The sequence below is a fragment of the Sarcophilus harrisii genome, chromosome 1 (genome assembly GCF_902635505.1).
Source record: "Sarcophilus harrisii chromosome 1, mSarHar1.11, whole genome shotgun sequence".
Classification (NCBI taxonomy): Eukaryota; Metazoa; Chordata; class Mammalia; order Dasyuromorphia; family Dasyuridae; genus Sarcophilus; species Sarcophilus harrisii.
The window spans coordinates 4326159-4350818 of NC_045426.1; positions in this window are offsets into that span (position 1 = coordinate 4326159).

The following is a 24660-nucleotide window of genomic DNA, read 5'->3' on the forward strand; positions in this document are numbered from 1 at the left end:
ACTTTTAACGATACTAGCCCGGACTTCTGACTCCTAGAGAACCTGGGGGAAGAAAATTGTGCCGGAGCTGTAAGCGTCGGGCTAACTTTTTCCTGGTGCCCACTCCTTCCAAAGGCGATGCCACGGGGTTCTTTTCGTGAGCCCTTCGTTTGCGGGCTGCTGCTTAAATACTTGCCTTTTTCTCTCGCTTGGTCCTGCGTAAACGTGGACATTGGGTTTAACGAAACGGAGAACGTCGCTGCGAGTGTGGCGGGGGAGCAGGGACCCGGGGACCGGGGACCCGGGGACCAGGCAGCTTTCTCCAAGGAAAAGTTTTTTGTTGTTCAAAGCGGGACAGGACCAGCGTCGGGGACGGGACCAGCGTCCGGGAGGGGACCAGCATCGGGGACAGGACCAGCGTCAGGGACGGGAGGGGACGGGACCAGCGTCCGGGACAGGACCAGCGTCAGGGACGGGAGGGGACGGGACCAGCATCGGGGACAGGACCAGCGTCCGGGACAGGACCAGCATCCAGGACAGGACCAGCATCGGGGACAGGACCAGAGTCGGGGACAGGATCAGCGTCGGGGACAGGACCAGCGTCCGGGACAGGACCAGCATCCAGGACAGGACACGCGGGACGGGACCGCGTCAGGGACGGAGGGGACGGGACCAGGTCCGGACAGGACCAGCGCAGGGACGGAGGACGGACCAGCATGGGGACAGGACCAGCGTCCGGGACAGGACCAGCATCCAGGACAGGATCAGCGTCGGGGACGGGACCAGCGTCGGGGACAGGACCAGCGTCAGGGACGGGAGGGGACAGGACCAGCGTCCGGGACAGGACCAGCGTCGGGGACGGGAGGGGACGGGACCAGCATCGACAGGACCAGCGTCCGGGCGGACCAGCATCCAGGCAGGACCGCATCGAAGGACCAGAGTCGGGGACAGGATCAGCGTCGGGGACAGGACCAGCGTCCGGGACAGGACCAGCATCCAGGACAGGATCAGCGTCGGGGACGGGACCAGCGTCGGGGACGGGACCAGCGTCTGGGACAGGACCAGCATCGGGGACAGGACTAGCGTCAGGGACGGGAGGGGACAGGACCAGCGTCCGGGACAGGATCAGCGTCGGGGACGGGAGGGGACAGGACCAGCGTCCAGGACAGGACCAGCATCGGGGACAGGACCAGAGTCGGGGACAGGATCAGCGTCGGGGACGGGACCAGCGTCGGGGACGGGAGGGGACAGGACCAGCGTCGGGGACGGGACCAGAGTCGGGGACAGGACCAGCGTCGGGGACGGGACCAGCGTCGAGGACGGGACCAGCCTCGGGGACTGGGGGTGGGAGGCAGGGATTGGGGATGAAAATTTAGAGGGAAAGGCAGGGCTGGGGGGATGTTTGCTCTCGATGATTGGCCAGTCCCTCCCAAGGGAGAGGTTTTCCTCTGAGCCACTGGCCAGATTTTGAGGAAGACACGGGCTAGGAAGTGTTGCCGGACCCAGGGTTTGCCGGAGCCCGAGCTCCTGGCGCCCGCCCTTCTCCCCCTGCCTCTGACTGCAGGGGACCTGCGAGGGGTCGTTCGCCCTGACTAAGTCCGATGCGCAGGGCAGGAGGCGGAGCCCCCCGTGCGCCCGCAGTCAACGTGACCTCCGCTTCGGGGCCGCTGGGTGAATTTCGGGGGGATTGTCCCAGCCGCGGCGCGGGCCGGGGAGGGGCCTGGGGCGCGGAGGGGAGGGGGACAGCGTGGGCGCGGAAAGCCCGGCCTGGCCCCCAGACCACGGCGGGATGGGGAAGCGGAGCATCTTCTCCCACGGGCGGGCGCTGGGAGACCCCGGGCCGCGGCTGACGCGCGCTGCCCTTCGCACCCCCTCCCCCTCCGCTCAATAAATGTTTGTTCCCCGAGGGCAAAGCAGCTCCACTTGCGGCCGGTTCTGTGCCCGAGCGGGAGGCGGGCGGGTGGTTTGCTGCATGCGCCCGGCCCCCGCCCGGCCCCCGCCCCGCCTCACGGCTAAGCCGGGAGGCTGAACTGGGGGGAAATCCCTTCCAGATGAAGGGAGGACGGATGGAGGAGAGGCCGGAGGCCGCGGGGGCTCGGTCCCGGGGAGAGAACCCAGGCTGCCGCAGAGCTCGGCCCCCGCCCCCACTGCGAGGTCTGGTGCGGACGCCTCCCGTCTCCGCCGGCCGGGCCCGGGTCCTCCCACTGCCTTCCCTCCCACGTCTCCCTCACCGCGGCCCTCCTCCCGGCCCCGCCCCCCTTTCTTGGCCCCCGCCCCTTTGGCCAGGACCTCCCCCGCCCTTGATTTCCAAGAAATCTTGTCAGTGCGCACATTGCCAGGCGGCCCCGCCTCAGGAAGCTCCATCCTCTGGGGGGCTTGGGGCGCTTAGCCCCCGTCCGTCCTCCCCTCCCCCGCAAGGTGTGCGCTGCCTGCGGGCAGGGACCCGAGCACTAGCGGCCTCCGAGGCAGGGCTCGCCACTGACTGAGAGGCGGGAAGCGCCGGGGGGGGGGGCCGCGCGGCCAAGGGTAGGGGGGGGAGGGTGAATGAGGAGGGGCGAACGAGTGAATGAGGGAGCGGGTGAGAATGAATGAGTGAGGGAGTGAATTAGTGAATGGGTGAGAGAGTGAATGAGTGAGGGGCGAACGAGTGAATGAGGGAGCGGGTGAATTAGTGAATAAGGGAGTGGGTGAGAGTGAATGAGTGAGGGGCGAACGAGTGAATGAGGGAGAGAATAAATGAGTTAGGGGGTGAATTCGTGAATAAGGGAGTGGGTGAGAGTGAATGAGTGAGGGGCGAACGAGTGAATGGGTGAGAGAGTGAATGAGTGAGGGCGAACGAGTGAATAAGGGAGCGGGTGAGAATGAATGAGTGAGGGAGTGAATTAGTGAATGGGTGAGAGAGTGAATGAGTGAGGGGCGAACGAGTGAATGAGGGAGAGAATAAATGAGTTAGGGGGTGAATTCGTGAATAAGGGGGGAGAGGAAAATGAGGGGCCAACGGGGTAAGGGAGCGGGTGAGAATGAATGAGGAGGGAGTGAATTAGTGAAGGGAGAGGAATGAGTGAGGGCAACGGGAATGAGGAGAGAATTTTAGGGGGTGAAGAATAAGGGAGGGGTGAATGAAATGAGAGGGTGAATGAGGGGGAGGGAGCGGGGTGAGAAATGAATGGGAGGGGAATTAGTGAATGGGGAGGAATGAGTGAGGGCAACGAGGAATGAGGGAGAAAAAATGAGTTAGGGGAAAGGAATAAGGGAGGGTGAGAGGAATGGTGAGGGGCAACGGGAATGAGGGAGAGAATAAATGAGTTAGGGGGTGAATTCGTGAATAAGGGAGTGGGTGAGAGTGAAGATGAGGGGCCAAGAGGAATGGGGAGAGGAGGAAGAGGAGGGGCGAAACGAGGAAAGGGAGCGGTGAGAATGAATGAGTGAGGGGTGAATTAGCCAAGGACTGAGCGCCTCAAGAGCAGCGCCTGGGAGGCGGGACCACGGGCGCCCAGCAGGGGGGCCCCCGAAGTCACGTGCCCGGGCGCTCACGTGCTGGCCGGCCCCCCAGGCCCGGGGGCGGGGGGGGGGCGCTGTGGGGGGTCCGCGCCGAGGCAGCCTCTCGGCCCCGCCCCCGGCCCGTCTCGCGACGCCGCCAGGGGGCGGGGCGGGGCGCGTCGCGTGCCTCGGGCCGTTGGTCCTGCTCTTTCGCGCCCGCGCTGGGTCGGGCAGGAACCCGAGCGAGGCGGGCGGGCGGCGGGGTGGAAGCGGGGCGGGCGTTGCCTGGCGCGCGCCCCCTGAGGCGGCCCCGAGCCGGGGAGAACCGGGTTCTGCCGAGGGGGAGGGGAAGAAGACCGGGGGCTGCCGAACCGGGGCCCCCCGGACCGGGCTTTAAAGAATTAAAGGGGTGGGGGCGGGGGCCCGGCTGCCCGCCGTGGGGAGGCCCGGCCTGTCTGGGGCCGCTCGGGGCTGCCGTTGGGGGGGAGGGGCGCGGGCTTGCGGGCCCGGGGGGGCCCTTCCGGCCCGGGCCGTGCGCTTGGCCCGCCCCCGCCAGACTCCTGATGGCGGCAATGGGGGGCGGGGGGGGGGCTTAGAGGAAGCCCTTCTCCGGGCTCCCGGGCTCCGCTTTTTGCCCCCGCGCCCGCCCGAGCCCTCCCTAACGGGCTCCCGGCCGAGGCCGCTCAGGGGCACCGAGGGCTGATGGGCTCTTGCGATCCTCCTTTCTCCTCCTGTGCCAAGTGCTCTCTCCCTTCTCTCTGACGCTTTGGGGCCGGGGTCTGTTCTCCCATTCCCGCCCATGTACCCGAGATAAAAGGCAGAGCCGGGGGGGGAAGGGGGGGAGGGCGGTATAAGGGGGGGTTGGGATGGGAAGAAGAAAACGGGAGAAAAGGGCGGGGGGGGGGGGAGAAGGGGCGGACGTGCCAGGAGGGCTCTAGGCCGGGCAGGCTTGTGCCCCGCCCCCTTTGTGCCTTCTGGTCTGTGGGAAGTCGTTGGGGAAAACCCCAGAAATCGCTTCCCAGGCCGTGGGCCGAGTGCGGGCGGCGCCTCGCACCCTCCCGGGCCTCCGCTCTCGTCCGCATAACCAGAGAGGGTGCGCTAGGTGATCTCAGAGCTCCTTTCTGCTCTAAATCTATGATCCTATGAAGGCTGGGAATATTTGGAAAGAAAAATCGACGCTTCTTGGGCGGCCGCGCGCAGCCGTCCTGACTTTTGTTTAGCCTTTAAAGCATCTAAAGGATTTTACTGTGAACTCTTTTCATAGAAGTTCCTCGTCCGGACAGATGCGGGACACATCTGAAATCTTCCCCCTCTCTCCTTCCGAATGATTAGAAGGGATTATAGAAGTTCTTTACTTAACCCTTAACCCCCCCCCCCAAAAAAAAAAAAAACCCTAACAGCCCAAAACTCCTTGTTCTGTAGCTAGGCTAGAAATAAGCTCTTTCACCTGCCTCCTGATTGTCCTTTCTTACATGGAAAACGCGCCGCTTTCTGCAGCTCTTCTCGTCTCTCTGTGAGGATGACGTTTGTCCGCACAAGTTCACGGAGCTCATGGCTTCGATATGGGGAAATGACTCTCCCTCTACTCTGGCAGAGACAGGCTCGGTGGCTGCGGGCGTGGGTGCTAAACAAGCCCATTGCCTCGCCTGCCGTGTTGGCCAACTACTTTTTCCCTGGAATTGATACCCCTGCCTTTTAAAGAAATTTTGGGAGAGATCACAGCAACGATATCAGAGGCTTCCCAGAGAGCAGCTCTGACGGAGCGTCTCTGAGGTGGTGCAGCCTGGAGCTAGCAAGGAGGGCAGTGTAATGCAGCACAGAAGTGGGAGAGAAACTTAGGAGGCCTTGGGGGGGGCTAAAAGAGGTGATTGGTGGACTTAGCCATTCCCTGCAATGTATTCTTTGTTGTGTTGTAAAATAGACCTGTAGCTGGGTAGGGGTTTGAGACCTAACTGTGCAGGGGAGAGTGCCCGAGGGAGCGAGAGGCCCAGGGAGACAAACCCAGGGGGCGAAGGAGCAAGGCCTGGGGAGACAGGCCTGAGGGAGCCAGAGGGCCGGGGAGACTAGGGGCCGAGGGACCAAGGCCGGGAGACGGGGCCGAGGGAGGAAGGAGCGGCCCGGGAGATCAGGGGCCCGAGGGGAGCTGAAGGCCCAGGGAGATCAGGGCCCGAGGGAGCGATGAGCAAGGCCCGGGGAGATCAGGGCCCGAGGGAGCGATGAGCAAGGCCCGGGGAGATCAGGGCCCGAGGGAGCGATGAGCAAGGCTGCCACCCCCAGTACCTGGAAACTCAAGGCCCTGGGAGGTGGCTGGCCCTGGATTCCAGGGAAACGCTTTTTGAAAGTACCCTGGGGGCTATAACTGCCCTCATGCCTGTTCCCTGCAAGGTTCTCTGCTCTGTATTTCAGTCTCGTTAGTGAAGAGAAGTTACATTAAACGTTTGTATACTTGGATTTCAGAATCCAGACTGTTGGCCCACGTTGGAGTTGTCTCTCAATGGCCTCCTCGTACTTTCTGCTTCACGCCGCTGAGGCAGCTCCGTGGTCTAGGGGGCAGAGCACAGTGCTTGGAATGGGGAATGCAGCTTATTTAAGCCTCTTTTTTCTTGATTGTGAAATGAGGACAATAACGCCAAACTCGCAGGGTTGTAGAGAAAATGAGATGATGAACGTCAAATACTTTTCAGATCTTAAACCGCCCTGCGTTCGCTATTAGGATGATTGGCTCAGCATGATATTAAGAGGGCAAGATAGTATTTGATAAAAGTCCCACAAGATCATTGCTATAAAACCAGGAGTCATTTTAACCATTAAGGAAAATAGTCTTTAAGTAAAATTTTGCTCCCTTTCCCGTATTATATTGGTCATCACTTGGAAAAATCCTAATCCACTCGATATTCTTCCTTGTTAGCAGGAATCGTTTCAGAAGTGACTCTGGCCATGTACTTATGACATAAATGACCAGGATGGGGGGGGGGAGGGGGGAGAGGTGGGATCGCGTGTCTTCAGAGACAGGAAGACTATTTGCAAAAGTGTTACTAGAGACTTTCCTCCTTGCTATGTTCAGCTTCTTACAGGGACTTTAGACTCACTCTGTATTAGGACTTTAACGTTTTGCCCTTACCTGGTGCACCTCAGTTTCTCTCTCTCACGGCAGCCCGGGGTCCTAGAGGTTTGGTTTTTTGGTGCATCCTTTCTTTGTACGCCCCTGTTGGTACGTTGGGCGTCGCCGGTTTTTAAGCATGTCAGAGAAGACTCTTAATTGGGCTGTGCTGTTGTTTCCAACTCAAGCCTTCCCCCCGGGACCGAGGCAGCCATTTACTCATTTGGTGACTCCTCCGCTTTCTTGTTGCTCTTTATCTATTGAACTAAAGGCCAAAAATGAAATTCGAGCCTTATTTCCTATACTTATGTCACAGCAATGCCAATCGGTAAGGCCTCGGCTGAGCCCAAGAAAGAAAGTAGGCTTAAGCTGGGATCAGAGCAGGGGATGCAGAGAAAATCAGAACGGACTGATCAAGATTGATAAAACCTACGGGATTTGCCCCCGTCAGATCCCTGATGGTTGTTGCTATTGGAGGTATCATTGTTGTACTTGGGAAAGTATAGTTTGAGGATGGCAAATTCAGCCTTGTGGATGTGATCCCTTGCTTTCTCAAATCTTGAAACCTCCCAAAGTAGAAGCAGGGCCGCTGCAGCCCTTCTAGGCTGCCTGGGAGATGAGCAAGACTATTGGGGAGCCGTCGGACCTAGTGGTCCTTGCGTTTGGTCAATGCCCAGATTCCGAGGGCAGCGGGAGGCCAGCAGCGCGTCCTAGTGAATTGGCCTTTGGAGGACCTGGGTCTAAGCAGGACTTTTTGTCTTTGTGACTTTGGCCACGTTACTTAAGCTCCTGGAAGCCCTTAGTTCAGGCCACGGTGATGGGTCATCCTGCTGCCTTGCCAAGTTATTTGGAGTCAAGACTGCCAAGGTGCCGCGGAGAACGGCCACAATGCCATTTGGTGCCCAACCAGTCCCTGTTGATCTCCTCTTTCTAATTCCTGGGCTCTAATTTTCACTTATATCTACTAGTATAAAATCATTCTCTTCCCGCTGTCATTCTTCATAAAATGTCTTGTGGAGCTTTAAAGGTCAGTGCACCTTTTCTTAGCCCTTAGTGACAGGCAGGCCGTTAGCTAGCCTTAGGGGGGCTCATGACCTGGGGACCCCTTTGATCCCCGGGGAGCTCTTGCTGCCAGGAAACCTGTCTCTTCCTCCCCCCCATCAGCACCTTGGCTTGGCTCTGCCCGTGGGGCTGCGCCAGGCCCGGCTGTATTCACCTCCAAACCAAGATCTCCGACTGACTTTCTTTAGAAAAGTCTTTTCTCCCTGCTCTCGGTTCCCACGATTCCGAGGGCCCCCTTCTTCTGGAAAGCAAAGGCTCCTCCGCCTTTCCCCAAAGCACTCTTGGTGCTCTGCTCTTTCTTTGCAAGGGTGACGGTTTCTCTTTGTCTCCCTCCTTGTGGGGTGCTTGCCTCCTTCCCCGGGGCAGGTCTCTGATCGCCTGAAGCAGCAGGTGCCGAAGGCATTGGTTGGGGGGCCCCGTTTTGGGTGGTCGAGGGATCGGTGTCAAACTGGGGGATGCAAAAACAAACGCGGGGGCGCCCACTCCCGGGGCTCTCTCCCCAGGGCCTTCTGGAGGATGTCATTGAAACCGAGTCTCTGGAGAGGGAAGGTGGGAGGACTCTAAGATGTCGACCTCCTCCCTTGACGGGTGCTCCCCGGAGAGACGGGCGGTTCCGGGGCTAGCAGCTCCCGAGTGGGTGTTTCACAGGCCCGGACACCTCCAGAGGCAGCCTTGGGCCGGACGCCCCGAGTCCAGACCAGCGGGCCTCAGTGGCTCCCCTCTTGAACGCGGGCTCTCGTGTTGTTGCTGTCTCTCCAGTTGTCTTCAAAAATGTTTCTCATGGGGTGGCTCTGGCTCTCCCCGGGGCATTGTGGGAGACCCCTGGGCAGGCAGGGTGGGTGCTTCCTTCAGCACTTTCAGAAAGCCAGAGCCCCTTGGGTCAGTCCCCTCCTTTCCCCTGAAATTCTAGCCGCTTTTCATGAATACAAGTGGGAGGTTAGAGAAACATAGCTTCTTTCCTTTGATCTTTCTGGGTTTATCATTCTGGGTTTCTCGGGAGGACCCTCCTCTGACTTGTGGTCACTGCCTCGTGGCGGACTGGGCCCTGCGCTGTGGTTCAGGATGCCTCATTTTTTCTTGGCGTCTGGGAATGAGCTGTTGGTCAAAGGTCCCAGGGCATCTCTCCCCGGGGGCAGGTCCTTGCCCGGCCGCTTACTCACCCCAGGCAGACGCGGAGGGGGGTTGTTTTCTTCACCAGGTGAGGCCTTTGAGCCCTGTGTCCTCACCTGTGCCGGCCGCCTCTCCCTTGACTCAGCTGCACTCTTTCTCTCTAAAGCCAGGGGACCGACCAACGCTTGCAATAAACGTTTCTTCAGTCTTCCCTCTGTCTCCATTTTCTTTCACTGCCTTAAATAAACTTGCAGCCTTTGTCTGCCCGGCTGCCTCGCTCCCCCTGGGGATCCCCGGCCCCCACGGCTGAAGGAGGCCCCGGGCTTTTCTTGCTTGTAGTTGTTTGCAAACCGCAACAAGCTGCTGCAACTGCTGGCTCCCCTCCCTTTGCCTGGGCGTTTTATAATATTCCAGACGGTGGAGCCCAGCATCGGGTCCCGACGGTCCCTCAGAAGTTTTATAATATTCCAGACTGTGGAGCTTTGGGGCCCGGGTCCCAGAAATTTTCTAACATGCCAGACGACAGCCCAGCATCATTGGGGTCCCTCGGGTTTTATGACACTCCGGGCGAGCCCAGAAGGGGGGGTCCCTCTGAGTCCCTCCGAGCCCTCTGCCCTCGGGCTGCATCAGGTTTTGGTTCTGATGTGATGGGGAGCGGCTGGTGGCGCCGGCAGTGTTTCCATCTGAAGCCTTCTTCCTTTTGACTACGGTACACAAGGAGCACGATGGTGGATGCTGGGGGCAGGAGCGCGTCAGACGCAGCAGCACCACATGGGACGGCGCCAGCGCCGCAGGCTTCGGCTTGGGGGGGGGGGGAGGAGTTGAATTTTGGCTGACTCGGAAGCCGGCCTGGTTTTCCTTAGTTCACACTAAAAGCAAATCATTCAAACTGGAGCCCTCGCAGCCTTGCCCTTTTAGAGTCAATGAATTCCCTCTCTCTGAGTTAGTCTCTCCTGTTTCTTGATGAAACAGGCGTTCGTCTGGTGACTGATGATGGAGCGCTGTCCCTGCTCCCGAGGTCCCGTCCGCTGTCTCTGTGTCCGGCCAGTGGCTCGGGGGGCTGGTTCTGGGCCCGATGACCCCTCTCCCTCTCTGCGACCCCTTCCTCCAAGCGCCTCTGAGAACCGGGACCCTCTCCCCGCCCAGGCTCGGGCCTGGGCTCTCCTCCCTCCGTATGCTCGTGGGCTCCCACAGGTTGAGTACATCCGGGCTTCTTGGCTCTGGGTGTCCGGCCTCTCTGGCCCCTAGGCCCCCACGGCCTCGGCCTTTTGGACGTCCGTCCCTCTCCTGAAAAGCCCTTTTGTTGCTGCCGAGAGCGCCTCGGTTGTCCCGGTCACCGGACTCCGACCCGGCCTCTGCTGCCTCCATCTTGCCCTTTGCCGGGGGGGTTCCCTGCCTCGGCCTCAGTGACCAAAGGGCAGCTCTACCTGACCCTGACCCCCCACAAGTTCCAGGGCTCCCTGTCAGGGCTGACCCTTTCTCCAGCTTTCCAGAAGCCCTCCGCCACCCTCCTGGCCCCACCTTGTCGCACTGTCCCATTCCGGACTTTCCTGGCTCCTTTGAGACTGCCCGGATCCAGCCTTTCCCCAGCCGCCTCTCTGAGGGCCACTGGCCACTGACCCTTTGTGGGTCTTGTGGGCCCGGGGAGCTTAGAGGTTGTCCTTCGACATGGGGGGTGGTGAGGGGACTCCCTGCGGGCAGAGGGCACTTGGGACCCTTCGGGCGACCTCTTCTCTGGCCCTGGTGCCCATCCAACTGCGTGGCCCCTTCCCGCCGCCCTGTGACCGGATGTGGGGCTTTCTTGGCAAATGCTGGCGTCGTTTGCCGTTTCCTCCTCCGGTTCTTCTTACAAATGAACAAAGCGAGGCACACAGGGTGAAGGTCCCACAGCTAGTGAGCGTCTCGGGTCACATTTGAATTTGGGTCTTTCTGACGCTGGGCCAGATTCTGACACCGCACCAGCGCGCTGCCTCCGCGGCACACAGTAAGCGCTTAATGAATGCTGGTTGACTCTGTTCTCTGTTCCTTAATAGCCTCTCAATGTGGTATCTTTCTGTGTGGGGGGGGGGGGTTTCTCGGCTAAGTCTTCATCAGCTCAAGAAAAGGACCTGGGGGCCCAGGTTGCAGCCCCGATGCTCCCTTGGGCCCCAGAGCCCCGTTTTCCGAGTTTTTGGCGGCGTCGGTTTGGCTGCAGCAGATGAACGAGCACCAACCATGGCGGGCGGCCCAGAGCCGGGGGACGTCGGATTGGGCCCTGGCGCTGGCTGGGCCCATGGGGGGGCTTCTCCGGAGCTCCTCGTCCGAACAATGAGAGTAACAACCGCCGGGGCGCCCAGCTGTGGGGAGAAGAGAGCTTTGCAGCCCCCGGTGCTGAATAAGTGCTCGCGGTTCCACAGCCAGGGCCCGGCCTTCCCGGCTTCAGAATTCCATCGCTGCCCTGGGTGGCTCCCGAGCCCGTCACGCTCATCGGCTCTTCCCCCAAAGGCCTCCCCCCTGCCCCCCAGCCCCCTGTGCTCATCGGCTCTTCCCCCAAAGGCCTCCCTCCCTCTGCCCCCCAGCCCCTCGTGCTCATCGGCTCTTCCCCCAAAGGCCTCCCCCCTGCCCCCCAGCCCCCTGTCTCTCGCTCTTCCCCAAAGGCCTCCCTCCCTCTGCCCCCAGCCCCTCGTGCTCATCGGCTCTTCCCCAAAGGCCTCCCCCTGCCCCCCAGCCCGTCACGCTCATGGCTCTTCCCCAAAGGCCCCCCTGCCCCCCAGCCCCCTGTGCTCATCGGCTCTTCCCCCAAAGGCCTCCCCCCTGCCCCCCAGCCCGTCACGCTCATGGCTCTTCCCCAAAGGCCTCCCTCCCTCTGCCCCCCAGCCCCTCGTGCTCATAGGCTCTTCCCCAAAGGCCTCCCCCCTGCCCCCCAGCCCATCACGCTCATCGGCTCTTCCCCCAAAGGCCTCCCTCCCTCTGCCCCCCAGCCCCTCGTGCTCATCGGCTCTTCCCCAAAGGCCTCCCCCCTGCCCCCCAGCCCGTCACGCTCATGGCTCTTCCCCAAAGGCCTCCCCCCTCCACCCCCCCATCCCCCCCGCCTCTGCCTTTGTCTCTGGCTGCCCGGCCGCTGCTCTGAATGTCTGTGATCAGACCTGCTTTCATGTGGAAGTCTACACGGCAGCGTGATGGCTGTGGAAATGTGTACGGAAGAATTGCGTGTATTTAACACTGGATTACTTCCTGCCTGGGAAAGGGGGCGGAAGAGAGGGAGAAAACAGTCTGGGACACGAAGGTGTGCCGGGGCACTGGCGAGAGCTACGCGTATATTCTGAAAATAACAAGCTTAAAAAAAAGTTCATACCTGGTGACTCCCCAGACCCCTCTGCTGTGCGTCCTTGAAAACTTAAAAAAAGGTTAAACTGCCAGGCTTTTCTTTTCTGATGTCATCCTTCATCCTTTTAATTCCCAGCTCCACTTGAAACTAAGGAAAAAGAAAAAAAACCACTTGGAACCAAAGAGCGGAACCCAGTACAGCACATGGAACCTTACCCCAAAGCCCCCCAGGACGGGGGGGGGGGGAATCTCCTGACTGTCTCCTGGAGATGGGCTTTGTGGCTTCCGTGGGATCTTTCCTTCAGGGTTGCTGTCTTGGTGGAAATTGTTCCCTCAGTTGTGCTGACTTCGCCCCAGGATTCTCTGAAATCATCGTTTAGGTTATTTCTTCCAGCACAACAACACCCCACGCCATACACATGCCACCATTTGTTCAAGCCTCCAGCTGTCCGAGAAGACTTTAGGATGTCCATCCCCGAGACTGTGGTCGTTGGGCTTGTCCCCTGGTCTTCTCAGGATCAGGATTTGCCAGTGATTCTTTCATTTCTGGGATTTTGCTGCTTCTTACCTTCCTACCCTGTCTTGTTTCTCCTTGTTTCCCTGTTGATTTGATGTTTTTCCACTCTGTTGGTAGTCAGCATTTTTCAGTGTTTTTATGCACGCGCCCCAATTGGGAGGTTCAAGTTCCACCTCTTTCTTAGCAGTATTAAAACCCTTAGTCCAGACCCAAACAAGCTTAGAATTGTTTCTCATTTATCTACCTTTGGGCTTTTGAAGACTTTGAACATTCTGAAGGAACACATTTCCTTTCCCTCTTTTATTTCTTTTCCCTCTGTTACAATGTCAGCACCTCATCATCAGACCTTATCTTTCAGTTGTTAAATGGACTTTTCTAGGTGGTTCCCTCTTTCCCCTAGTGTTTGCATGTAAAAGTACTACTCTTAATTCTGGACTTTTCATCATAAATACCTGAAACCCTTTATTCAGTTAAAAAGCTTTTTCTCCACTAAATTGATTATTACCGAGCAAGTTCTTAGTTGTAAGCTGTGTCTTTGAATATCCCAATATCTTGAGGTCATAGTAAAATCAGCAAGGTCTTGTGTGACTTGACTGTTCCTTTGGCACATGAACTGTTGAAATTTTCCCCCTAAATTTTAATATACATATTTTTTTTGTCTGTCATTCCTGGGAAATTTCTGTTTGGGATTCCTTTCAGGAGATGATTGGTGAATTTTTCCTATGTGAATTTAGTCTTCTGAGCAATTTTCATATATGATTTCTTGAAATGAGATGTTCAGATCTTTTGTTTTTTATAATGTTTTTCAGGGACTTCAATGATTATATTAATTCTTTGTGGCTTGTTTCAGATTTCAGATTTCTATTTTGGCAATCATTTGATTTTGTTCTATTATTTCTTATTGTTTCATGAAATCGTTGATTTGTTTGGTTTTATTCTAGTTTTCAGGAAATTCATTTCATGGTTAAGTTTTAAGACTATTTGAAGTGATTTATTCTTCCAAAATATTCTTCTAGACCTTTTATCTCATCCTTTCTCCCAGGTATTCACATGGCCCTTGTGGACAGCACTCTTTTTTTCCCTTTTGAGTCTGTTTTTAGTTGTTGAGGAATTTCTCAATTGGGGGGGGGGGTCTTTAGATTTGTAATGTTCATAGTAGTCCATGCTTTCTTTGTCAGCTTTCCACCTTTAATTTTGGAATTAGGGCATTATAAACGGATCTGGGCTTTTGAATATGGGTAATAAGCTGTCCTTGGTCTTGTACCAACCCCCTTCACCTCCCACAGTTACCACCCTTGGGTCTTTGAGGTTTTCAGACCCCCTCTCTCTTGGGACAGTTTAGTAGCTTCACAGCCCTGGGCCTCCTCTCCCCCTCGGGTTTTCTTCGATTCCCAGCTAACTCCCCTCCTTCCTGATCCGGTTAGTGCTGTGCTTCTCTGTGATTATCTCCGCATCTCCCACTCCTCAGGGGGACAGCCGGTTTCTGGAGTTTGCATGCAAGCCCTAGGCTGTGAGCTCCCTAAGAGCAGGCACTTTTCTCTTTTCTTGCCTTTGGGTCCTTGGTTCTTGCCTTGACCGTCCCATTCGGACCTCGGGCCCCTTGGCGGGCGCTGCCCGTTGCAGCCGTTTCGGGGACTGCTGCGGTTCCCACCCTGGCAATTTCCTGGTTCCGTGCCGGCGGGTAACCCCACGCCGCCAGCTCCCTCTGCTGTTGCCCTTGGCTTCGGCTGACCGCAGGTCCGGAGGAAGGGCCGTAGCTTCTTAGCGTGTTCTCCATCATTATTTGGGCTGGCGAGAAATCCCGGGCTTGGGCGGACTGGCCAAGCAAGGGGGGTGGGAGCCCCGGGAGAGCAGCCTTTGGCCGAAGCTCCGTTTTTGTCTTGGTTTTCTGTGCATCCCTTAGAAAATGCTTCAATGATCCTCTTTCTTTCTTTTGGGTTTTTCTCAGAGGGCACCAACCTGTCTGTCCACTATTATTTTGTACTGGTTTTTAGGAAGTCCAAAAGGCAGGGCTGCCTGTTTCTGATGCTTTGCCTTTGTAAGGTCCTGACGGTTCTCTGGAGCCATTTTGTCACTTGTTAAATTGTCCAGTCTTTCTCCTGCTTGGTAGGGAGTGATAGTCCATCTTTCTGGCCATCCTGTGTATTCCGTGACTTCTAAGGCTCCTAATCAGAACTCAGGGCCGCTTTCGGGATAATGGCCTTGAATGTTGTATAGCTGTTTACTTCTATCAAAGCTTTTATGAGCTGAGACCACTGCTGCCCAAGAAGCTCCTTCCCGCCTCTTTCTTACCCAACACAAAGTGCTTATGAGTTTCTGAATCTGTTTTCTTAAACTCTAAACAAGGACTTGCAAGTGTCCGTGGCTCCCGCGGCTCTCCCCGCCTCCTTCCTGGTAGCTTTGTATTTAGGCACTGGAAGTGGGCTATGGAGACGTCTGCTCGGGCCCCGGGGTCTTCCCAAAGATGCCGAGGGGTCTTCCCAGGGTCCTGTGTCCCTGCCAAGGCCCCCAAAGTCTCGGGCTCCAGCCACATAGTAAGCCGCCACAGCTCGGCCTTTGGGGTCTCTTTGGGTTCCTGGTGGGTTTCCCCATGAGGACTGGTTGAAATAGCTACTGGGTTATAGATCACGTTCTTACAATAGCCTTTCGGACTCAAAAAGTCAATCTCTGAAGCTCCCGCGGCTTGGGGGGCTTATACTCTCCAAACATGTAGCACAAGTTGGTCCCATCAGGCCCCAGCCCCAGGCTTGTTACATGTCTGCCACCATCTTGGGCCGTGGGAGGGTCCCGGGCCCAGGCGTAGAAGGGTCCTGGGCCCGGGCATGGGAGGGTCCCGGGCCCAGGTGTAGGAGGGTCCCAGGCCCGGGCGTGGGGGGGTCCCGGGCCCGGGCGTGGGGGGGACCGGGCCCGGGCATGTGGGGGTACCGGGCCCGGGCGTGTGAGCCCTCCTGGCCACAGCGTGGCACGCACGGGGCAGTTCCGATCTGGGCCCGGGCGTGGGAGGGTCCCGGGCCCAGGCGTGGGAGGGTCTCGGGCCCGGGCGTGGGGGGGTCCCGGGCCCAGGCGTGCGGAGCCCTCCTGGCCACAGCGTGGCACGCACGGGGCAGTTCCGATCTGGTCCTGTGCGGGGTCAGGGACGGTCCGGAACAGGACCAAGGTTTGCCATTGTTTCAACAGTAAGGTTTCTTTCAGGGGGCCTCCCCAGGGCTGCCGCCCTGTTGCTTATGTCACTTTTCATATTCCTTCACCATGAAACGTTCTCACTGCTGATGACGCCGGGACGGCTGTTTGGTCCAACAAGAGTGGTCTCCTTTAGTGATAGCCCTTGGGGCCAGTCTCAGATTCTCACCTGCATTTGCATTTGATTTCAAACTACTTCCCTGGATAGCCGGCCTCCTTGGGGGAAGGGCCCTGCTTGTCCACACTTAGAGCTTGGCCCGAGCCGTGGCTGGGTGACCCTGGGTGGGGGGGGGGGGGGTCCCGGCCTGAGCCGTGGCTGGGTGACCCCGGGGGGGGGGAGCGGTTCCCTGGGCGGGTGCAGCCGGTTTTTGTTGACCATCACTCTCTTGGTACTGACCTGTCACCAAGGCTTTGCACGGGTCTGAGGAAGGGTTTTCCGGGCCGCCTGGGCTGAGCAGAGGGCTGGGGAGGGGCGGCTCCGCCCGCTTTACAAGGCCCGCTTTCATTTCTCGCCCGGCTTGGGAACGGCTCGGAAGCGTTAAGCGCGCTGCTATGTCTCTGTACTTTGTCATTTGGTTCTCTCTGATCGCGTGCATCTGAGCGGGAGCGTCAGGAGGCCGGGCGCCCCTTGTCCTTGGGGGCTCTTACTTCTACTCTTGGGTTGGCGGAGGCAGCCAGCTACGGAGAGCCGCTATCTTCTCTGGATTAGTGCTCACTCCTTCGAGAAGGCCCGCGGCAGGCTGCGACTCGCCGGCAGCTCCCAGGCGCCGGGGGGTCCGAGGCTCGCAGTGCTCTTGACTCATATTTCCCGTGTTTTCCCAAAGTCTATGGAGATCACCCACGTACAGTGAAGCTTCCATGTAGCTCTTGTCACTGAGGAGAGGGGCGGGTGCCCCGGGCTGGGGAGAGCCCACCGTGGCCTTGTCTTCTCCCATCTGACTCTGGTGGTCCCCTGCGCTCACCCCAGGCCCAGGAGGCCTGGCCTCCAAGCGAGCAGCCCGCGGCCCCTGGACGTTCTCGGTTGTGTTTTTTATTTTCGTGTCTCTACTCTGAGGGACATACAGGTCAGACCCTGTGATGAGAAGTTCTTTCAGATTGTTTGGGGCTTTCCCGAGACGGCCGCCAGAAGGTCTGGGGGCGGTGAGGAGGGCTCTGAAAGGCTCCTGGAGCATCTCCCACAGGCCCCTCCTGGAGCATCTCCCACAGGCCCCTCCTGGAGCATCTCCCACAGGCCCCTCCTGGAGCATCTCCCACAGGCCCCTCTCTTGCCCTCATGGTCCCCGAGGATGTGCCTCAGCTGAACCCCAAAGAGTCCCGGGGGGGCAGAGGTCAGGGTGCCGTCTGTGGACCCCTTTTTCCCCTTTGTTGTCTGCATCTGCACTGGAGGAATGGTCTGGATCGGCGCCCGCCCTGGAAGATGCACAGAAACGGCCCTCTTGGTGTCTGGGCCCGTCCCGTTACAAGTGATACGCCCTTTTTAGGAGGCTTCAGACTAGGCTTGGGTGATGCTTATCCCTCGGACCCTGGTCCTCAATCCCCTTTTCCCTCGTGTTTCTCATAGAACACAATGGTCATTTGGGATCCACTGTCCAGTACAGCAAGTCATTTCCCACCGTCGGTCTGGTCCGAGATGGGGCAGGACTGATGGCCACACGGCCGGGACTGAGGTTCAGGGTCCGAGGCCGGGGGGCTGACATTGCGCTTGCCCCCGCCTCCCTTGCCCCCCACGCTGCCTTGTTCTCTGGGGCAGGCGCCCCTCCTGGGCTTGGGTAGCCCCTCCCCGCCCGGCCGGGCTCCCAGCCCCCTCTCCCAGAGGGCCGGGTCTCCCATGGGCCTCCTCAGACTTAGTTTTGTGTTTGTAATGAATTCTTCCCCTTGAGTCTGAGCCACCAGAAATGGCCCCGGGTGCGGGGAGCTTCTCAAGGCCGGCCTCCCCTCCTAGGAAAGCTGCTCCTTCCAGCCCAGGCCAGCTTAGCAGCCTTCCCGCAGAGCCACGACCGGGGCCCCCTCTCTGCCAGGCCGCCCCGGGGGCCTTCCCATGGACAGAGGCTGGCACCCGCCCTGAGGGGGCCTTCCCATAGACAGGCTGACACCCACCCTGGGGGGGCCTTCTCATGGACGGAGGCTGGCACCCGCCCTGAGGGGGCCTTCCCATAGACAGGCTGGCACCCGCCCCGGGGGCCTTCTTATGGACGGAGGCTGGCACCCACCCTGGGGGCCTTCCCATAGACAGAGGCTGGCACCCGCCCCGGGGGCCTTCCCATAGACAGAGGCTGGCACCCACCCTGAGGGGGCCTTCCCATGGACAGAGGTTGGCACCCGCCCCCAGGGACCTTCCCATGGACAGAGGCTGGCACCCGCCCTGGGGGCCTTCCCATAGACAGGCTGGCACCCGCCCCGGGGGCCTTCTCATGGACGGAGGCTGGCACCCACCCCGGGGGCCTTCCCATAGACAGAGGCTGGCACCCGCCCTGGGGGGGCCTTCCCATGGACGGAGGCTGGCACCTGCCCCAGGCACCAGCCCTTGTCGCGTGCTTCCCACCGTGGGCACCTGCCGGTGCTGCCAGGGCTCTGACCCGCCCAGGACGTTGCCCGAATCGCCATCTGTCCATTCCATTAAATGGTCGGCCGCCACACACACACACGGACAGTCACCGTGTCGTCCCTTTAGTCCTTCGCTGCCGCTGTAGTCTCCGATCCAGGCAGGCCGGGTCCCCCAGAGCGGGCTGGGCGAGGGTTCTGACTCTGTGCCGCCTTGTTTCTGGTCCGTGTCATGGCGGTGGCTGCTTCCAGGGCTTCGGGCTGCCCCGGCCTTGCTCCTTGGGTCAGAAAGGGAACCTTCTGACCAGGAGCCGAGCCCCAGGCCGGTGCATGGGGCGGCCGTGCCCGGGGCGGGTCATCCCAGGGCACAGGGCCGGGACCCTGCCTCCGAGCGCTTGGCGGGCGCTCACGGGGGTCCCCCGCAGGGAGCAGAGCGGGCGCCGTCCTTCGGCTCTGACATAGGTGTAATATGCAAAGCTGATCCATTTTCTTTGGGTCTCTTGTAAGAAAGGGAAGGGAGGAGGGGTGGGACTCGGAGAAGAAGGAGCAAGAATCCTCGATGAGCAGGACCCCGATGACTAGCGGGCCTGGCCAGAGCTGGGGGAGCCCGGCTCCCGAGGGCCCGGGCAGGGGCCTGCAGACTCACTCTGGAGCCTCCAGGCCCCACCCCCTGATTCTTTATCAGTTTGAATTTATTTTCCTGCCTCAGAATGGCAAGAACTCTTTGCCCACCAACTGAAAGGTAACGACACAAGATAGGAAGCTGGTTTTTGTTTTCTTTAATGTGGGCGGTAGAGAAATGGAGCGTTTTCTTAGGAAAGGGACTTCTCAGGAGCATGTTGGGAGCAGTTGGGGTGCAGAGCTCGTATCACTTGGATCTCTTAGGGTTTTCACCCACACAACCCACCCAGGCCCGTGTTTCAGATCAGGGAAACTTAGTCTGGGCCAACTGTGGTTTGGAGGTAATAGGGGCCCTAGTAGACTAGGGGCACTTGGCCATTGAAGTGGGGGAAATGACCCCCCAAAAGTGAGCAGTGCGGTTATAAAAGGACAGGCCAACTTAGAGGGATGCAGGGATCTCGCCTGAGGGGAGGGTAGCCCCGGTGACCACTGCGCCCCTCAGACAGACCCTCTGCTGCTCGTGGGCCCCACAAAGAGGCACATCCCATGTTCTGGTCCCAGGAGAAGAGGAGAGCAGGAGCTTGGCTCCCTGCCATCCCGTCTGCCCCCGAGCCCTGGGGGCTGCCTTTGCGAGATGGCTTGGGCAGTAAGTGAAAAGGGCCCCGTTAGCCTCAGTGGGCTTCCCACTGTCCATGGCCCGGCCTGAGTCTTGTGGAGGGCTCTGCCCTAAAATTGGGCTTGTGGTTGGCTTCAGATCAGTGACTTCATTGGGGAGCAGTTCTGAAGAAAGGAGTTAGTTAAAAAAAAAATAAATACTGAGAAAGAAAGAAAAGAGCTCGTCCTCAAGGTTAAGGAGCTCCTTCTCAGCAGGTGCCTGGCGCTGTGCTGCAGCCCGAGCTTCCTTGGCTCAACAGTGACTGGAGCCAGGAAGCTCAAATCCTAGACTGAAATGAGGTGGAGGCCTTTTCATTTATTTTTTTTTAATTTTGAAAAAAAATTCTTTACAACATTATCCCTTGCACTCACTTCTGTTCCGACCTTTCCCCTCCCTCCTTCCACCCCCTCCCCTAGATGGCAAGCAGTCCTACACACATTAAATATGTCGCAGTATATCCTAGATAGAATATATGTGTGCGGAACCGGACAGTTCTCTTGTTGCTCGGGGAGAAATGGATTCAGAAGGTAAAAGTGACCCGGGAGGAAAAACAAAAATGCAAACAGTTTACATTCATTTCCCAGTGTTCCTTCTCTGGGTGTAGCTGCTTCTGTCCATCATTGATCAATTGGAACTGAGTTAGGTCTTCTCTTTGTCGGAGAAATCCGCTTCCATCAGAATACATCTTCATACAGTATCATTTTTGAAGTATATAATGATCTCCTGGTTCTGCTCATTTCGCTCAGCATCAGTTCATGTAATTCTCTCCAATCCTCTCTGTATTCATCCTGCTGGTCATTTCTTACAGAACAATAATATTCCGTAACATTCATAGACCACAATTTACTCAACCATTCTCCCGTTGATGTGCATCCATTCATTTTCCAGTTTCTGGCCACTACAAACAGGGCTGCCACAAACATTTTGGTACATACGGGTCCCTCTCCCTTCTTTAGTATCTCTTTGGGGTATAAGCCCAGTAGTAACACTGCTGGATCAAAGGGTATGCACAGTTTGATAACTTTGGGGCATAGTTTCCAATCGCTCTCCAGAATGGTTGGATTCGTTCACAACTCCACCAACAATGCATCAATCCCAGTTTTCCTGCATCCCCTCCAACAATCATCATTATTTTTTCCTGTCATCTTAGCCAATCTGACAGGTGTGTAGTGGTATCTGAGAGATGTCTTAATTTGCATTTCTCTGATTAATAGTGATTTGGAGCATTTTTTTCATATGGCTAGAAATAGTTTCAATTTCATCATCTGAGAATTGTCTGTTCATATCCCTTGACCATTTATCAATTGGAGACTGGCTTGGTTTCTTATAAATTAGAGTCAGCTCTCTGTATATTTTGGAAATGAGGCCTTTTCATTTAAGCCATGTGCTCATCATCTCAGCCCTAAAGAACTTGTAAAATGGTGGATTTCTCCAACAGACGGAGCTTCCCATTGATGCAAATAAAACTGCTTCCTGTTTAACCAGGGTTAGTGCCTCACTTGGGGCCCTCAGTCAGGTAACCCCAGTTCCAGGTAGGCGACACCCCAGTTGTTTCTAGTTCTAGTTATTTCGTAGGTCAGAATTCCAAAATATGGAGTCTCCCTACTGTAGAATGTGTTTTCCTTAAATCACTCAACAACCATGGGACGTGCTTGATTTGTAATATAATAAAGGTACTTGAAATATTGATAGTAGGTACCATTTATATAGTACCTACTTTATGCTGGGAACTGTGCTAAGTACTTTAAAATGATGTCATTTGATCCTCCCAGCCAATTACCTCCTGTTGCTGTCCTGCTGTGACTAAGGGGGGAGAGCCAGGGGCTGTACTTTGAAAGAATTCAGAGATTTTCTGAGGCACTAAAGAGCTGATTACACCATGGCTGACAGGGCGGTCTCTGAAGGAAGTCTGGCAGGTTAGGGATCGTTCGGAGGAAGCTTAGGTGCCCAAGATGTGGGGCTCAGCAAGCAGGACCCGAGCCCTCCCAGCTGTGAGCAGCGGCTGCTGCTCAGCACAGGCCGGGCGGTTCCCGGCTAGGTCTGCTGTTTTGAGTAGGCCCTCGTTATCCCCTTTTGGGGGAGGAAACCGAGGCGGACGGACTAAGGCACCCAAGGAGCTCAGGCCGAATCTGAACCTCGTTGTTCCAGATCGGGGGCTCTGTCCCGGCTCGCTGTATGTATGTGCAGTAACCCGAAGACGGTCCCCTTACCCCCCACCCCCTGAAGCTTATTTGTCTGGCTAGCACCGTGTATATGTAGCTACTCAGTAGGATGAGAGACCTTTATGGCAGGGCTTCTTGAACTTTTTTCCGTTTGTGATCCCTTTTTGCCCGAGAAATGTTTACTCGGCCCTGTGTATATACGTATGTAAAATAAAGCATGCAAATTAAAGTTATCAATAACAAATTCTAAGAGATGCATTTCAGCAATTTTTGGCATACATATAACTGAACCATTTGAGGATTTTGGGAAAATGTAGGTTGGTAAATTTCAACCAAATAGAACAAAGTTGTGCCTCAGGGCAAATATAGACTGGGGAAAAATCAAGATTTGGGGCAGAATGGGTTCTCCTGATGCAACCTGAGAAGGTCCAAAGGAAGACTGCGGGGTGAGCTGGGTGGGGCTGGAGCCTCAGCCCAACCAGAGACTTTCCCCTCCTTTGTGGCATCGGGGTCTGAGTCTGGGGGGACGGAGGGAACCAGCTCAGCGGGAGGGCAGAAGCAGCGGGCAGGGTGTGGCTGGCTGCGGGCACTCTCAGGAGCGGGGAGCTCTTGGTTGGGGTTCCTGGTCGGGGAGAGCCGAAGGGAAGCCAGAAGCGCACCACTTCTTCTCCCCCCATTAGAGATGCTTGCGCCAATAGTTGTTATATTTAAAAAAATAATCAGCAAAGAAGAAAGAAACCCCCACCATAGAAATATACTTTGGGAACAGGGAAGAAGAGAGTTCATCCTCACAGGACTTTGAAATAAGAAAAAAAGCTTCCGTCCCAAAGAGTGACATGAAATGTCCCCCTGGCCAGAGAATTTATAGAAGGACTCAGAACTTAAAAATCAAATGGAAGATCTTGGAAAACTAAAAATCGAATTAAAAACCATCCAAGAAAAGCAAGATGATGATGAAAAAAAAGTTAACCAACTAGAAAAGGAGATGCTAAGTCTCAAAGATGAAAATAACTTTGAAAATTAGAATTGAACAAGGGGGACCCAGTGAAGCTATGAGAGACCAAGAAATAACAAAACAGATTATAAAGAATGAAAAAATAGAATAGAATATGAAATTTCTGATAAGAAAATGACAGATCTGGGGAACAGTTTTAAGAAGAGAAAATATAAGAATAATTGGACAGCTTGAACGTTGTGATAAAAAAAGTAAGACCTTGACACAATAATCCAAGAACATTGTCCTGGAGTGATAGAACGTGAGGGGGAAAGTGGAAAGAAAAAAATCCACTGATCACTACCTCAGAGAGACCCTTTGTGGAAAACACATAGAAACATTATTGCTAAATTTCAAAACCCCCAGATCAAAGACAAAATTTTGCAAGAAACAAACAAACAAAAAATTCAAATATGTTGGAGCTACAATTAGAATTGCCCAGGACTTATCAGCAGCCACAATAAAAGACCGCAGGCCTGAAATCATACCTAACAATCGAAAGAATTAGGCCTGCAGTCAAAAATATCATATCCAGCAAAATTATCTATAATACTGAATGAGAAAAAATAGACCTTGGGTGAACTCGCAGATTTTCAGGACTTTCTATCAACCAAACTCAAACTTAAAAGAAAATTAATATCTACAATAAGGGCAGCTCAAAAGATTGGGGCACAGTTAAGGTAAAAATAGTAATTATGTTATACAAATGAGGTGCAGAGCAAGAACAGACACAGAGAGAGGCATTGTGGGGGGAGGGCTGGTGGTCTGGAAACCTCCCTTCGGGGATGGATTAAATAGGCAAACACTACATATATACCATGAGTATGGCATCCTACAGAATTTATAAAGAAAAAGGAGGAATGGATGGACAGGGAAGCAAAGGGTGAGGGAAGAAAAGGCAGGGATCCCTGGGCGGGGGGAAAGTGAGTAATAATTAGTAAGGCCAGTTAGGAGCAGAACTAAAGCAAAGGGTCAGACCGCAGGGATCGGAAGGGTGTAGAAATATATCCTTTCTTGATTATAGCCTATTGGTGATGGTGGAGGGGACAAAAAGAGGGAAAGGGAATAAAGTAAAAAAAGGTGCAGAGCAGAGAACAGACAAATAGTTTATGAGGAAGTAAAGCAAAGATGGACACTAGTGAATATAATTTCTTCTACATATACATATACATATATATATACATACATATATACACATTCTTCAACTGGTATTTATTTTTATATATTTTGAATCTTCCTTGATATTCTGCTGGGAACGTGACAATGTTCTCTTTTGCTTTGTTTCATTTTGTTTTGCATTCCTTTTCTTTTTTTTTTTTTAACTGTTAATTTAAATAAAATAAATTTGGGATGAGAAAAAATAGACCTTCAGTGAATCTTCAGATTTTCAGGACTTTCTATCAACCAAAACAGAATTTAGCAGTGAATTTAACATGTGAATTTTAAAGAGCTTAACATGGATATTCAACTGTTCAAACAGACATTTTTTTAACATGGAAAAGTTTGTTTAATGAATGTTTAAGATTTAAGATTCATATCAACAATAGAATAACTCAAAGGAAACACTGGTAATTTCACCATTTATAAAAGACAAAACAGATTTGCCTACTAATGAGTTGGATGTACTTGTTTATTTTTACATAAAGACTTAAATCTTGACAATTCTCAGAGGAAGAAATCAAAACTATTTCTAGCCATATGAAAAGATGCTCCAAGTCATTATCAATCAGAGAAATGCAAATTAAGACAACTCTGAGATACCACTACACACCTGTCAGATTGGCTAGAATGACAGGGAAAGATAATGCAGAATGTTGGAGGGGATGTGGGAAAACAGGGACACTGATGCATTGTTGGAGTTGTGAACGAATCCAACCATTCTGGAGAGCAATTTGGAACTATGCCCAAAAAGTTATCAAACTGTGCATCCCCTTTGATCCAGCAGTGTTACTA